General features: G+C 31.6%; 1 protein-coding gene and 1 pseudogene across 3 annotated transcripts in view; both read right to left on the reverse strand.

The window, feature by feature from the left end:
• LOC149479554 (fibroblast growth factor receptor homolog 1-like) overlaps positions 1-6,427 on the reverse strand; it is a 69,796-nt gene extending 63,369 nt beyond the window's left edge. For both annotated transcript variants that reach the window (XM_089708063.1, XM_089708064.1), the window contains exon 1: positions 6,233-6,427. The gene's annotated coding sequence lies outside the window, so the exon portion shown is untranslated. The remainder of the gene's footprint in view (positions 1-6,232) is intronic.
• LOC149479552 (uncharacterized) overlaps positions 1-18,056 on the reverse strand; it is a 217,863-nt pseudogene that overhangs the window by 185,182 nt on the left and 14,625 nt on the right. The window lies entirely within an intron of this gene.

An 18,056-nucleotide genomic window follows, 5' to 3' on the forward strand; every position in this document is an offset into this window, starting at 1 on the left:
AGAATATAAATATAGAACACTAAAAATTATCTTTATTGAAAGCACCTTTCAAGCTTTACGACTTTTCCGCCATATAACAAAATCATGTAGGTGTCACTTTAGTATTTTGTTTTTATTCCAAAATTCTTAGCTATGATTAAAGTGTTTGTGATTTATTAAACTAAAAAACCTGTCATGGAAAGTATCCTAAACAGATTATTTTAAATTTAATAATATTTAACCATTATTACAATTAATAAGTAACTAGCTTTCCGCTCGTGACATCGCCCGCGTTTTCAAAAAATCATTGTAGTTCCCGTGCCCGTGGCATTTCCGAGATAAAACCTATCAGGTCTCAAGCTATCTCCGTACCAACCGTTCTTTGCGTGAAAGCGTTACATTCACATTTATAATATTATTTTGATATGTATGTAATCGTCGTAAGACAAATTAATCCCACACAGCTCGTCAATATTTTGAACTTCCAATTACGATACTATCAAAGAAAATCCTTAGAGATTAAAATTTCGTTACTCACGAATAATATACGTCGGTAAATGTAAAGCAAGTGAACAAAAGGGAATATTATCTATGTCGTGATGCGTGGTCACATTAGTGTCCCATGATTACCATGAAGCGGTCCCATTTGTGGTCACTCTATTTGATGGCGGCCATGTTGGATTCCAATTTTACACGCATTTAAATGTATTTTGTCTTTATTACCCTTTGCGTTATGGGTGCATTTTCTTTTAAGGCCTGAATCGGGTAGAATTCCCTTTTAATACCGAAAATTAACTCTAGTTATAACCGTTTTTCTTCTTAGATTCTTAATGTACATATCTAAATAAAATGTATATTAAAGTTTCGAATATGATAAAGGGCATGGTTGTTTTAATTTGTTTATTTTACAATTAGGGTTTTTTGGAAAAAAATCATGAACTGAGGTCGATTTTTGGACTTTAAACCAAAACGCTAAGTCAATATAGCGTCAATTATTGTAGTGTTTTTACAGTGTGATTATGAAATTGAAACACAGGGCATGGTTGTTTTAAATTTTGATTCCATATCCAAATATCTTTTTAAATAATTTTTATACGTACTTTTACTACGGTAGATTCGCGCCGGTCCCCCGATCCCGCCTTGTAAATCGTCGCCAAGGTCGCTAGCCCCTATTAACGCCTTAAATTTAAAGCTTTTTTTTTTTTTTTTTTTTTTTTTTTTGTGTGGTGTCTCTCAATGTTAGCCAGAAGGGCTTCTACATTTTAACGCGGACGCGGGGGTGAACTGAAGGTTCACCCTGGTAGCGACATGCACAAGGGCGTCCCCCCTTGACGGGGACCACGAACCTCGGCTTGAGCTGTCGCTTGAGTGGAGGAGGCCAGAAGGGCCCTAATCGGACGGGTAAATTTAAAGCCAGCTCAACATTTTTACTGTATTTTTACTAATGGTAATACGTACCTACCTAGTACCTACTATAGAAGATTTGTTTATTTCTTTTCCTATTAATATATGAATGCCATACCAAAATAATCATGAAATGCTGTTTTTTTAGGTAGGTAATTTTCTAACACAATATGAAATATTTTATGTTTGGTAGAGACCAAATATTTCATGTGCTAAAAAAATGTTCATAAAAAGAAAAAATACGACCACAAGCAATTTGCAGTACTAGGACATAAATATGAAGGATATTGGATGCGTCAATCAATAGAAAGTGACAAGCAATGATAGTATTCTTATCACCGTCCGGAGGAAGCTGCGACAGGCGGAAATTATTGTACTTTGTTCTCAATCTCATAGAAACCAAGATTTGAACATTCAAATTAAAAAACATAAAAAGAGCGTGTGTGACGAGCACACGTGTCAGAAGTGAAACTTCTTTGGCAAGATTCAAAGATATCAAAATCGTCGCCTTACTCCATAACGTATTGCAATGACGCGACCTTGAAATTTTACTCTCATCGCGCCTAAAGAAGTTTCACTTCAAAATCTATAACTTTTTTCAATGTTACACACAAACAACTATATGTAGGTACCTCATTATCACTGAAGAACAAGAAAAAGCGTTATGTATGTTCTAATTTAATTTGTTAGTTTATAATTGTTAGAACATAGAACTAACGTTATTAATTTAAACAAATTACTGGTCGTTTTAAGACGCCGTTATATCTTTGAATCTATATTTGTTAATGTTAATTAATAGGTCGATGTCTAGTTCTATTGTGATCGATTAAACAATAACAGGTTCTAAATAAATAAACAATAAATTATCATTTATTGAACTTGAGTATTTACCATTAATTAGATAGAGCTACTACTAATTGATAAATTACATCAAAATAAAATAGTTGCCAAGTGAGAAACAGATTTCACTATTTTTTGTGTAACTATTGTAAATGCGTAGATTTTTCGTAGAGCTTAATGAAATGGAAAGACAGAAAAGTATCACATTAAAAATGACGCAAATAAACAAGTTAAAACCTGAAAACAACCTAGGAGATTATTCGGTTTAAATTACATAGTAGGTATTAGACATGAAAATTATACGCGAGTAGGTACCATCTCATCTTTTCATCTGTATTCTGTATAGATAATTGACGCTAATTAACTATAGGTATGACTTTCACACAACAATAGTAATTATAAAGTCCTAAAATAAAAAGCAAACCAATTTACATAAAATATTTTATGATAATCACCCTTTTATTATAATCACATTATATTTTCGTCAATACAATACGGAAGGGGCTAGATGACGTTACAATAGAAGTATTTGAAGCTTAAAATATCCATAAATTACCAATTTATTATGCAATACGAGTAGAAGAATCGTTGGTGGAATAAAAACTACTATAACTTTACACTCCACATATGAATTGTTTCGTTAATATTCAAAGACGTATAAAGGTAAGCTTACTATGCTTGTAAAACGGTCGAAAATAAGGTAATTATTTGACTGTTTTATTATCTTCATACATAAGTGCAACGTGGTGAGAAATAATTAACTTTAAAAGGTATGTTTGATGCACTTGCGCTCATAATAAACATACGTTCCTTTGAAAACCTAATAGATAGATATTTTTTACATGTTATTTATATGAAATTATGAATTATTCTCGTAGTTGGTGTAATTATTCTCGTAGTAACCAAATCAAAAACTGCACCTGAAGTAAAATAATATCCACAATACCTTTGCTTAAATCCAGCTGTAACGAATTATCTCAGAAATTGTAAAACAATTTTGATAGTAGACGATGAGGTTTCGAAAACACCCATCCTATATAAACTGACAGTACTGTATGTGATTGAATAGTTCAATTGTCATATCTAAAAATAAAACAAATGATACATGAAATCACTTATAACCCTAGAATCTCGAAAATGCTTTTAACCAGTAGTTTTACGACATGAACAGCTAAAATAAACTCTTCCGATAGTCGACGATTATTTGGGACCATCGGTGGTTTGGCAGCAAACTTTATGAGTATCTTATATGAGATACGTCAAGCATACAAAACATTATTATTATGCTTACAATGATATGTGGAAATAAATGTAAAAAATAGCCGAAATAATTTTATGGGAAAAAACTGTGCATTTTTTGGGTTTTTATCGATATTAACTATAAAATAATATAACAATATCCAAGGAAAATCAACTACAAAACCATATTTGTTTATCTTTCAACTGTTAACTGTGTTGTTTATTTTTAACCAGCAAAATTTGCCTTATTATTAAGTAATCAAACGAGTAAATGCGTATTTACCTACAGAGTACAATGTGGAGTACAAACTGGTTAAAAATAGGTAAGTAGAGACGGAAAACAGGGGTATAATTCATATCATGTTTCAGGATAATACTATCTAACATAATTTCATGTAAGTATTGATCGCATATTTTTAAATATCAAAAATTCCATAAAAAATGATGATTCGCGAGACCACATAATCGCAAATATTCCTAACTTTAAAATTTTATTACATTTTATCAACAATTGACTTTAAAGAAAATCCTTGTGTAAACATTCTTTAATTTACCATCTACCCTCAAAAATATTGCAGTCAGAAATGTTTCTGGTATGTAATATTCGAAATAAATCATCATAACTATATTATGATCAACAGCGTAGCTCGTTAAAATGATCAAAGAGATACTAAAATATCTGCAGTGAAATTAAAAAACTAAAAAACAACATTGAAATTCTGAGTAAAACTAACCATAAACTCAATTTAGTACGATTAACCTAAATATAATTTTATAAGTGTTTTTCTTCATCTCTTTCATTCATGTCTAGCATCTATTCGTAGTATTCTATAAAAGTAATTCTAATCTATTTAAGTTAATAATAAATTAATTCCCGTATTTAAAAAATAATACTATTTATAGTTATCTAATATGGTTTCTAGTATCTTACAATGTTGAATCAATAAAAACTATTTCCTATCCTATTTGAAGATTTTCCGAAATAATTATAAATTTTTTTACAAAAAAATACACTTATAAATATATCTATTTAATTACCAATTTACTCTACACTAGCCTAGCTGAACATTAGAACATCTTCATTTGTGACTATTTTTTGCGGTTACCACGTGTTTCGGACTACATGCCAGGAGGTAAGGAACAGGGTAAGTTAAAAGCAATGGAGACGCCCTCAAAATATTATTGTCTTTTTATTTATATATTTATATATATATACAGGTTATTTGATTCATGTACAACAAATCTTACGTTTAAACTATTTACGTTTAAATGACAATATTGACTTTGAATTATAGGATTGAAAATTAAAAAGCTTTATTTCCATTGCAGATAGAAAAGAAAAATCACATATAATAGAAGTGTTACGTACAACTCATAAGTCATAGTAATTTATTAACGTTCTACATCAACTAAACTACGATAATATAATCTGCAAACAAATGATAGTGCGTTAACACAAGTCTCATACAATTAAAACAATTGTAGGACCAACAGCTACTCCACACCTCCCTTGTACTTTAGGCGGCCAAACATATTGTTTGCCACGTGTTACGCTACGCGGGATGAATGCTAAGGGTCCGGTCACCGGTGATGCCCAGCTTCTGGCCTTACAATTTGCAACCATACAGGGCCTATCCGTTGCTAGAGAGCTTGTTCAATACATAAACTAGTAGGTAATACCTAAGTATTTATTATGTTGTCTGTATATGGTATGGAAAGTCTTATATTTATTTTTGCATTATAACAAATCTTATACAATAAAAAAATTGTAGGACTTACAGCGACTCCACGCCTCCCTTGTGCCAGACTACAAAAACATATTGTTTGCCACGTGTTAAACTACGCGGGATGAATGCTAAGGGTCCGGTGATGCCCAGCTTCTGGCCTTGCAACCATACAGGGCCAGAATATATTCTCAAACGCGACTTCAGGGGCTATTATACATTGCTTTGCTAGAAAATGCCTTCAATACATAAAGTAATAGGTATTTAGGTACTGTGTAGTCGGTCATACAGGGGCTATTCATTTATTACTAGAGAATGACTTCTATGCATAAAGTATGGGTACCTTATAGATATTTTATGTCATTATGTAGATGATGAGATGGAATTTTTTTTATATGGCTTTTTCCATATTAGTAATACCTAATGTTAAAGTATTCGTCTATGTACATATCTCGTACTCATCAGAGAATTAATAATATTTAAAATATGGAAGAAAGTTTTATTTGACTACATAAGTTATTAACAATTGCTATAATTGTAGGTAGGTATAGGTTATTTAAATAATTATCCTTAAATTTTTATGAAGCATAAACGTATCTCATAGCATACTTTTTACGTTTGCAAAATGGCCTAAATAACGAATAAGTATTTGTTTGTATTGATTATAATTTTCTTTTTTTTATTTACTTAATTTAAATTTAAGCAAGCATTCAAAGAAAAATCTTCAAACAAAAACAAATATTTTACATTTTAAATAGACGATACCTCATACAGAATGTTAAAAATAAAGATATTAATAAGTAATAACACATGTATGTGTTCCTAAAACCAAAGATTGCCGCGAAAAATTTTGCCGCCAAATTTCGTGCTCATAAAAAACGTGCACCTGATATTTACCCAAACATCTGTTTCTCAACACAAACCGGCGACACCGTCTAACTGTTTCTAGCTAACCATGAATCATTTTAAATATTCAACTAATTATATTTTCATACAGCCGCCGTTCTATATTTAATTATATCTTAAAATAACACAAATCCGCTTACCGACTAAAGAATGAAGAGGAATCCCGCGCAAAATCGCACTTACAAGTCACTATATCGTCAAAATGAAACGTCACGTGCACAAAAAATTCACTGAGAGTCACTTAACACGACTAAGTTCCGAATCGTGTATTTTTCAGGACACGCCGGGGCCTTGACACACAGCCACACACGTCAAAGCTTAAGAAAGGACTGAAGACGGCGCGAGCTTTCAGCCGAGCGATGCGCGTGAGCCCCGTCCCTGACGCCGTTAAATATATTTATCTCTTTCTATTGTATGCACTCTATTTTATCTCTCTCCCTGTCCCGCTGACTGTCTCAGTGGAAATTAAAGAAAACGCTCGGATCGCGCCGTTACATAATTCGTGTGATTTATATCGTCGTCTGATTAACGATCGAATTTTAACGCTTTCGTTTTGTTATGTTAATGTTGGACATATTTTGTATTGTAAAACAATTTAGCGGTAACGGACAGACGTTCGGAAATTAGACCAGTTATATTGCTCCATTAAAATTTTATTTTACTTTCCACTGCTGATTTCATTTTATGCATTCTATCCAAGATTTCAAAAGCATTTCATAGATTTTACGTCTTCATAAAGTTTGTTTGCATTGAAGAGAAAACTGGTACCTAGGTGTATAACGCTTTAATGGAGCTAAGTATTGCCTTAAAAAACTAATTGCATGTAATTTCTACAAGATGCGGAAAAGCCTATTTAATTAATTACAAGAATTAGAAAGATAATTTCTAGATAATGAGGAGGTTGTGAAAACATTTAAATACCAAAATAATTGCTTCAATCATTTTTCCTCGTGTCGTGCCTTTATGTTTCATTGCGATAAATCGTTTCATTTTATTATTCTCAATTCAAAATTTTATTTGTCTATTGTTTTGTGAAGGTTTTTTGTCTATGGTTAAAAATTAAAATCTATATGCAATAGGTTAAAAAACATAGAAAAGGGATGTTAAGGAAATGTGATGGGTACTCAATACTCATAAATAAAACGTTACGTTCATTCATACTAATTTTATTTATAGCTACCACCAAACGATGAAGTATCTTATAAATCGTACAATATTCATTTTACATGTTCTTCAATCACTAAATGTCGTATACATTCATTCATGAATTAAATATCTATTTATATTATATAATCTGTATGTAACGGCATGTTTAGATGATTATGTTATTAGAAACGATATTCTTGCGAGGAAATGAATTTCCTCTGCCTACAATTCGGAGAACATTTATACGGTTACAACTAATGTGGCATCTCATTTTGTTCCGACTTCCTTATGATTAATGCGTATTCAATTTCGCCGCATTATCGTTTATAGGTATTAGTGTTAAAAAGTTGCCAGAACTGTCCGATTATCTATTCTTAAATTGAAAAGATGAAACATTTTTTGGTTGTTCGATTTATGTTTCGAAGTAAACGTTCGATATTCAAAATTACACTAGTAAGTACCTATCTAAGCTTCATAATAGACTTTTTTTTGTAAAAGAAGACGACGCCAACTTTTGTACAATTTTAGGAGAATATTATTTTTATTTGGTAAAGAAAAATAAATTTCGTTTTTGAAGTGAAACTTCTTTATCGGGGTTGGAAAAAAAATTTAGTTTAACATTTTTTCGTTACGCGTGACATTTTTCCGTTACGCGCCATCTTTTTCTTATCTCTACCACGCGTGATTCGACGTATTTCTGTAAAGTTGCATATTGTAAATTATTTCTTGAAAAATAAGGTCATAAAGAAGTTTCACTTCTTACGTGTGTACACTAGTACACGCACACATTTTTTTTTCTTATATTATCTTATAAGTTATAGGTACCATGCATCGTCGATGGGAGTTCCAATCCCGCGTCACTATTATGTTTTTTTAAATATAGAATCTAGATATTCCTTTCAACATTTTCTATGACCTTTGCCTGTATAGACTATGAATAGACTACCTTTCTAGTACAGCAGTTATTAATTAAAATATACAATGTCAATAATGAATTTATGAATGGTCCACCCCCAGGGATATTCTATACTCTATGGAGAATAAAAAAGTCGACCACGGCACAGAAGGCTCTTACTAACTCACCTTGAATTAGATATCTAGTACTATGTTCTTTAGGTATACCCTGCAGAGGGATAGAAACTTAGAATATATATACTGTAATATATACTCTAAGGATAGAAATCACTTTAATTCACTTGAGTGTTTGGGTACCAGCTTCTTAATCTACGTCATTTTATAGAAATTTTTCCTATTTTCTCTGCAACACAGATAAGTACGTGAAAACTATAAAAAATTAGTAGAATAAGTTCCGTGTTGTCTTACTATACAAAAAAGATATTGAAAAAAATCAATCTATAATTTTTTTTTAAATCAGTTTACTACACTTCTTACGTACGTGTTTTTAGAAAATATTTTCCCCTGACGTCTCAGCTCATAAATGCTTTATCATTAATTTTTAGATAATCAATATTACTAAAAAAAACAAAACAAGCCTCATCTAGTAAAATCTATATACTTATAACAAGATCATTCATAAATCGATGTTCCACAAATTTGTTTTACCACAAAACTCAAGTATCCGCTTCCTGTAGGCACGTGGCAAGGAAGTGGTATTTTTATGTTCCAATATAAATGTGGCTTGAATTATATCAGTCTTCAGCTTATTATAACCTAATATATTACTTCTATTGAACGGCTGTTATTTATTTAGTATTGATATTTTTTTGTTTCGATGGAGGGCAACATTCTTAATTTTATGGTAAAAAGAAAACTTAATTTTATTAAGTATTATAATCACGAAAAAATTTAAATTATAAATAATAATTACAATTTTTTTAAATCTCGGATTCTTTTGTATTTCATGTATATTTAAAACAAATAAAACCCTTGTCATTCTTAACAATATTTAAAAAAAATACAGAAAAGAAAAAAATATGACCATGAAGCGCGCGGGATTCGAAATTCGAATGACAGATTTTTTTTAAATTAACAAACGTCAAACTTTTACAGATGTCGAACTGATATCCAAGTTGAATCGTAAAGTCTAAAAATGCCACTAAATAAAGAATTGAAGTGAATTGAAGTTTACAAGGAAGTTTATGTAGATAAAAATGAGTTTTTATTCAAGAAAAAGAAGAAAAAGGATTGAATATATTCCTTGGTAAGTACAACATCTTCCCAATATCGGAATCTCATTGTGTGGTCTACAAATCCCACGAAGCTTCCTTAGCGATGCTTCATTCACTTAAATTTATGGCACTTCATATACAAAACTATTTGAATTGTAACATAATATGCAATATGTAAATTTTGTAACAATAGCTTCAATATTGTGTTTGTGTGCGTAGGATTTCCGATATATCTGGCAATTTGTATCTATTATGTATTTATGTATATGTGATGCAATAGATTTTTCTGTAGGTATCAGTACATTGGTTTTAAACTTTAATTTAAATTAAAGTATCTAATTTAATTTTTAGTTTTATATCCTACTAGCTTTGCGCCCGCGGCTTCGCCCGCGTTTTCGAAGAAAAACCCGCATAGTTCCCGTTCCTGTGGAGTTTCCGGGATAAAACCTATCCTAGGTATGTGATATTCCAAGTAACCCTTTATATGTGTGCTATAATTAACATCATAATGTAATTTCATTGTAATCGGTTCAGTAGTATTTGCGTGAAAGAGGAACAAACATATATCTATACATATACACATACATCCATCCTCACAAACTTTTGTATTTACATAATATAATATTATGTATTATTATTTATTATAGTAAGATAGAATATTAGTAGGATAGGATATTAGTAAAATAGGATAGGATTAGAGAATAAATATGCTCATTGTTCATATGTACTATAAAATTCTAGGTAAACTAAACAAAGGCGAAATAAATAACGATTGCAATATTGATCCCACGTTTATCCCAATATCGAATATTACGTGAATTTAATATTCATACATTTAAATAACTGAATAAATCTTTGAATACAATAACAAGTTCTATGGAATTTGAGCAGTTTACGCGAACATCATGATAAATTTATTTTATTTAAGGTTAATAGACGCAGATTATCCTGCACTGGTAATGATTTTAGTTGCAATCCTTCTTAAGAATCTTTAAACATATATGTATAAACTTGCAAAATTAACATTTCATTTCCTTTGATGAATTTTACGAATTTTATTCATTAGAACGCCATACTAAAAGAAATCATTAAAACATAGGTAGGTATATAATATAGATTAAAAAATGCCACAAAATAAAGCTCTCTGAAGGCTACAAGTCCACAATAAACGAAAACATTTACACCAATCCACAAAACATCCTGCCACAGATTACTAAATAGTAACGTATTGAATGTCAGCACAGGTTAATGCACGTACCAGAGGCAACCCCACATTTTTCCTCACAGTTTCGAACAATTCGGCTACACTTCACTCATCCATTGTACATAGTAGCATATTAATCTTTCCACAACGACATCTCGACACGAATAGGAAATACTGGCTCAAGGAAGCGATTAATTGTTAAAAAGACGCTTTAAGTTCGTCGCGTGCGCATCCGCTAGTGTTTGTAGTTTTTTTCGATTCCCAATATAGATTTTTTGACTATCCGCCGCTTGAAATAGTTCGATTCTTAATGATGTCCTGTTGTTGGTTAAGTGTGGAGAATACTTTTGTTTAAGTTTGTATCTAAGAAAATTGTTTAATACGATGCGTAATTTTCTAAAAAGTTTGACTAAATTTACTTAAATGTTAAAATCTGTATATGTACTTACTTTTCAAAAATTTTGTATGTATTCAGACTGCTATATAGCTATAATTGATGACACATATTGCAATATTGAGGAATATAAATCGTGATTTGGAAAGAGATGCTTACGTGTTTAGGTACTTCCAAACAGCTCACGATATTAATAAGTAAGTTCATTAGAAAAGCTAAAACTTACGATTGATATAAGAACATACTTACATACGACATTCCATACAATCAAGTGAAAAAATAAAAAATAAAATGTAGGATACGATTTTTATTATAACGATTATGCATGACAATATTACCACAATATATTACATTATACATAATTGCATGTACATGTATATTTTTTGTTGTCAAATAAAGAATTTAATTTAATTTATACATAATATAATTACCATATCTAAATAAGAATAGCCAAAACGTCTGATCCATACTTACCAACCCCTTCAAAGCCAACCGATACATTGTGACAGACAGACAGTCGCACACATAGGAAGTCATTAGTTACGCGTTGCGGACGCTACCCAACGTACGGTCAACAAAATTGATCACCAACAAAAATACTATTTGCTCACCTGTAAGGGTGCTTTTTCACCAGAGATATGCGAAGGTGCATTGCGAGGAATGTGTTTGAAAAGAACCAAAGTATCGCTTCCACCAGAGCTGTGCTGACCGAAGCGAGGTAAATAAAGCGACAGGATTGGTACATTACAAACACATTCCTCGCTATGCATACTCGCATCTCTGGTGGAAACGCAGCCTAATAATACCTGAGTTACATAGTGGATCATTATAAAATCGTTATTAACAAATGAAGTACAATTTCTATTATTTTCCGGATGTATTGAATTATACACAACATGTTAGACAAATTGTACCTATTATTAGGAAGTATCTGCGTCAAAGGAAATCCGATTGGTAATAACCGTTGGGTAAATAAATAATTTTCAACAGAGATAAGAGAAAAGAGGAGATTCTCAATTCAACTGAATATTTTTTTTGGGTTTGTTACCTCAGAACTTTTGACTAGGTGAACCGATTTTGATGATTCTTTTTCTATTTGATAGCTATAGTGCTTTGCGGTTGATCCCATTGATGTTGTAGGTAGTAAAAATACATGGTTTTAATATTGATAATTTAATATCTACAATATTTAATTTATCTTTCAGAGGCCGAAAGGGTGTTACTGAAATAAATCAGAACTGAGGAATTATCTTCGCAAATCTTGAGTGGCATCCGTTTAGTGCACACAACACGTAATATTAATCCATTGGCTTTTTCAATAGGTATTTAAGCACCTTAATGATAAAAATTAAAAAGTAAAAACATACCTACCTATAATTTATTTTTAATTTATTGTTGGATAATAGATAGTGTAGCCTGATAGTTGATATATATAGTATCTAACTATCAATATTTGTCATAGATATATTATATATCTATTATATTATATTATTTTACCGTGAAAAAAAAACATAAAAAAATTTATTTCCCCTTTAAATCACACATACACTTTTACTTAAACCTAAACTAATATAAATTCATACGCTACCCTACTACAAAAGAATTATAAAAAGCTAGAAAAAAACATTGCATAAGTTGTTTTGTATGCAGCGCTCGTGTACATGAGATTATGGCGTGGCCTTGACGATGCATTGTCCACACTTGCCAACATCCAGCCTCTATATTATGAGGGTTTAATTATCGTAATTAGCTAGAGAATAAAACATTATATGCCTATATGGGTATGGAGGAATGCATGGTATGTCATTGCTTTATTTATTAAGACGGAGGATCTGGAAATCTTCTATTCCTATTTCCTATGATACGCTTTATAATATTATTGAGAATATCCGTAGGTTTTCATACTTCATAAGCCATGGTATTAGCGAAAATTTATAGACTAAAACTATCGCATTGTTTCGTTTTTTTTTCACCCATTTTAAATCTTATAAAACGACTAGCTGCGCCCCGCGGTAGTACCCGCATTGCTCCACTCCTGTAAATTTAGCGTGATGATATATGCCTTCTTCGATAAATGGACTAGCGAAAGAAAAAAATCAAATCGACCAGTAGTTCGTGAGATTAGCGCGTTCAAACAAACAAACAAACTCTTCAGCTTTATAATATTAGTAAGTACCTATATGTAGATTGTTTTATGTCCAAAAGTTTTAGTACCTACCTATATTTTTATAACATGAATTTAGTATGCATACAGATTATGGCTTGGTATAAAATATATAGGCAAGTTTTATTGAGAACGCGATCAGAAGCTCATATTATATTTCTGCTGTATGAGTAAGATGCATGAATGAATCACTTCTATAAAAATTACCATTTTATAACAATAAATTCCGATATATCAAATCCACACTGACGAAAAACAAGAGTCAATATTTAAAGGAATATGTATTAATTAGTTGTCTTCTTGATTACACTTTAGAATCTTATTAAAGTGAAACTTTTATTACATCGCATCGTCTCAAACTTTTTGGTCTGTGTAGCGCATATCATGTCGCGTGTATCGCGGCTGCCGACCGTCACGCGACATGCGCTACACAAAGCAGTGTTCGGAACCGTTCGAACAGTTTCACTTTTACCGTGGTTTCATAAAACCACACAACATTTTTTATTTGTTATGATTTCAATTGTAAAAAACCATCGAGAAACAATTTTTATTTTTTGTTACCTAAATGACGTAAACTGATCGTTCGATTACAGGATTCACCCGTATTCAACCAAACTAAAAAACGCATATTTTATTACAGTTTCTAAACTATCTTTCAAAATTCAAAACCATATGGGTAAGAAGTGGACCTGGGGACTACAGAAAGCAAAGAGACATTATGTAAGTACGTTTAACGTTAGTAAAATACTCTGTAACAACACTATGATGTTTTCTAGTCACATCGTCTAACTGACAACAGCATACCTAAATCCATACCAAAGTTTATTTTGGCATTGCGGAAACCGAAAATGGGTTCGCTCAAATGTCATGATTTCACATTCTATGTACAATGTTTACTTTGAAACACTGTGGAAACATAATATTATATCAAAGTATTTCATATTAATTACACATACCTACTTCATAACACAAATAAAATTAATCAAAGCAAGATTAAACCATAATGCTAATGCATAAACGTTTAAATTATTTGTTCATCTCTAGAATTTTACTCGGCCTGTTTTGATAGTGAGAATTGTTTTAACTAATTTATGTTCGAAAATGTTTTATTAAAAATGTTCTAAAAACAATGAGGACTTCGAGGCATCAGCGGAATCAATATAATTACTAAAATTACTAAAATTATTTTTCCACGAAAACAACATTCAAATTACAACAATAGGTATAAATGCAAAGGTCCGGTTATAAAACGGTTCCGGTGTCGAAAATTGTTAAAACATCGATATGCCATTGTAATCGATTTTAGTATTCAATCGATTCGCAATCTGTCGGTCTGTAGAGATGCGAGTGCAGATATTGCCTTAATATTGTACCTCTCTTGAATTTTAATTGAATAAATCTGAGAATTTGAATTTGCAAGCCTTGCGGCGGATAAAGTTGTCAAGAAGCTGTAAACTGACGTGATTTTAACATAAAACATTTTTTATTGCGGGGTAAACGTTGAAATAATATTGAGTACACAATTTTAATGTTTCGCACTAAATAACTACATAATATAGGGTAGCTAGCTACTAGTTATTATTCTGTGATATAGCCATATAGGTAACATATTATAATATTAACACTGAGACACCACAGAATAAGGCTTTACCCATTAAGAATTTTTCATTAACTTTGTTTGCATTGTTTAACTACCCACCTGAACTATACTTGTAAATAATACTTAGTAAGTTGTAAATAGTACTTTTTATTTATACGTTATTTAACCACCAATAGAAATCGATACGAGTACTAATCAACGGCACGTGCCTTTTTCCCTACAATATTCCTTTATCTACCCTACCAGTAATATCCTTGTAATATCAATAAATTTCTCATACCATCCATTACGTAAAGCACATTACACATCAATATGAACATTGTGGCGATTCAAAACCATTCAGCATCTTCAATTGGCTTGTGATCGTCTTAATGAGATGCAATTGCCATTCTTACTTCTGAGAACGATGCCCGATGGCCCTTGACTTCTGACTGGATATTGGCTGGTTCATATCGATTAACGATCAGTGTTTACGCTAGTGTAGCCAAAAAGGTAAATCTAAATAATAAATGAATCGCCAAATGTGTTGCTAGACGTAAAACTATAGATCAACTCGACCAATTCGGCAAATTTTTTTAAGACTTTTGTTCAAAGGAATGAACTTTTGGGAAGAAATCGCTAAAAAGTGGCAATAAGCAAGAGCGACGTGTGCTGGGGCAGAAATTAATAAATTAGTGATTATAAAAAACTCAATAGAGTGAGAGTATTTTAAGGATTGGTGGAACAGGTCTTAGAAAATTGGATGGAAATCTTATTTGACTATCATACCTATATACTAAAGGTACTCGAAAATAGACTATCCTAATCCAATTAATTTAATTTAGATATTATTACTTATGTATTGAACAGATAAATTGTGAAAACAAAAATCTGTCTAAAAGATAGCATTATAAATACGTAAACAAACGCTCGCATAAGTAAATATATCTTGTTAATTTTCTGTTTTATAATTAACACTTAATTAACAGGAATATTTTGTATTTATCGTTCCTAAAAGTCATCTCAACCAGTCGGTAAACGAAAACGACAGAAATTATAACTAAGAATGAATAAATTCTTTGCCGCTATCTAGCATTTAATTTTTAATAAAATAAATTAACATGATGAACTCCACATCAGACCTGACTAATAAATATGAAATATGGGCAATATCGTACATTTGGATTTCCAGAGCTTTTCATTGCGTTTCTACGTCCAAACCACGTATTCTTCTCTGTTAAAAAACAGCGATGTATGTTACAGAGTTATTTTTATCTCTGGAAAGAAATAATTTAGTAGCAGTCAGCCCACGGTTCAGGATATACAAATGTTAAAGTGTATTCTTAAATAGAAACCGCATATAAAACTGAGATTAGGTGACGCTAATGTGGTAGCAAAAGAATGAATCTCTGTTGCAACACGGATATCAAAAGTTATGGAGTCAAATCTCGAGAATCGTAAAACTGGATAGCAATCAAGATGAATTATGTCTGTGAAGTGTGCCGTTTTTTATTTCATAGGAAATTATTTATGAAATATTTCTTTTAATGTTTCACATGTTACTGTAGGCTCTTTATTCGTTTCTTTGTAGAATTAATGAGTTTTCAATCAATTGAAAAGAGTTTGCACCATTTACATTGAGATGAAGAGAAGTAGTTTGAAGAAATGGCTTCAAAAGAAAGTGAGAAAGCACGACATTGATAACTACAGTCCGGTTTTTACATTGTAGACATAAAATAATTGTTACATAACAAAAAATATGTTTGTAGCTTGAAATACTACTGCTCCAGTCCTTATCTGTTTATTCTATCAATTTTAGCAGCACCATTAAAACATCAGGTATGTTACACGAGAAATATTATCAAAATAATTGTTACATAACAAAAAATATGTTTGCAGCTTGAAATACTACTGCTCCAGTCCTTATCTGTTTATTCTATCAATTTTAGCAGCACCATTAAAACATCAGGTATGTTACACGAGAAATATTATCCACATAAAATATCAGCTTATCGAATATTATGTGAGTTTACAGATCCATGCATTTCCTTTACACTAAATCAAACCAGGCCTATCACTAACATAAATTCATAAGTTTCGATGGCCATAATTCCTGCTTTTGTACAGGGCCGGGCTTGCTTTACTTGGTTCTGCTTTTATAGGAAGAGGAACGGCGCCCTATAGCTACGTTCGAAGTTTGAACATAGTTTTACATTAACAACAATTAAACACAGTTAGTGTTTTTACTTATAAGTTAATCAATTCATCAGCCTATTTTGTTTTGACACATGACACAGATTAGAGTTAAACACAGCGGTGAAGAGACCACATAAAGTCATGCGGGTTGTTAGGCGCTCCTAGCTTGCACAGAGCACTAAATTTTCGTATCAGAAGCAAACACCACCTACTTAATTACCTAATGCATCAAGTATAAGGTATTTCATCCTATTGTCACTTTGGCGCCCTCTACCATTTCGCGCCTTAATTTTAATATCTCTTAATACTTTCTGGATCTGTTTGTATCGGGACCACGGGCAATCTTAGCAACTAGATCATGCCGAGATTTAGTACAATGCCAATAGAGTCCCGTATCCACTCGAAACGGCTATTATGTTGTGCGTCTTTGTTAGTGATGCGGTTTTATCGATATGTTACCAAGATGAATAGTGGGAATGAATAGTTGAAATGAATAGTTGGGTGTAGATTATTTCATATTACTATTTACTTTGATTGAAAAATAATTAAATTAGTTCTTTAAGTGTGAATTTATTGTAATTTGTAAATTACATATCACTCATTTAGTTGTTCGTAAGCAAACAATTCATTACTGCAGTTCTTTTATTAAGCAGGAACATTTATTTATGGGTAATTTAATTGAATTTCAAACAACCAACGTTCATAAGATTCAGGAACGTTCGATGATTGTTTGCCGGTTTCCATGTTAATTTCACCACTACAAGGTCCATATCCGAAATAATATCCAGTATTGATAGAATAGATTACTAAGTTATCTCTAAACCAAAAAAAATATCGACAAACAAGGTAACATCAGCACATCACTATTTAGTTTCCCCTGCACACGGCGCACATTAAAATCGTTATTCAATTGACGAGACCGTATTGTAGACCAATGATGGCACTTTATTTTGACCATGTAGTACAATGCCGTGGGACCTCGGACTTATGTTCAATTAATTAGTTAATGAACATTGCAATGAATTCATTTTGCATTGTACTTGCGATTAAATAGATGTTAAAAAACTTTACTTTATCTTTGTCTGGTTGCAGAAATGTTCACAAAAGCAAATAAAAATACGTAATATTGTTCCGCGTCTATAGCTACAAATT

Source organism: Colias philodice, chromosome 20 (genome assembly GCF_061535455.1).
Source record: "Colias philodice isolate Cphi_HAF_F1 chromosome 20, ilColPhil1 Martin Lab GWU primary, whole genome shotgun sequence".
NCBI classification, from domain to species: domain Eukaryota; kingdom Metazoa; phylum Arthropoda; class Insecta; order Lepidoptera; family Pieridae; genus Colias; species Colias philodice.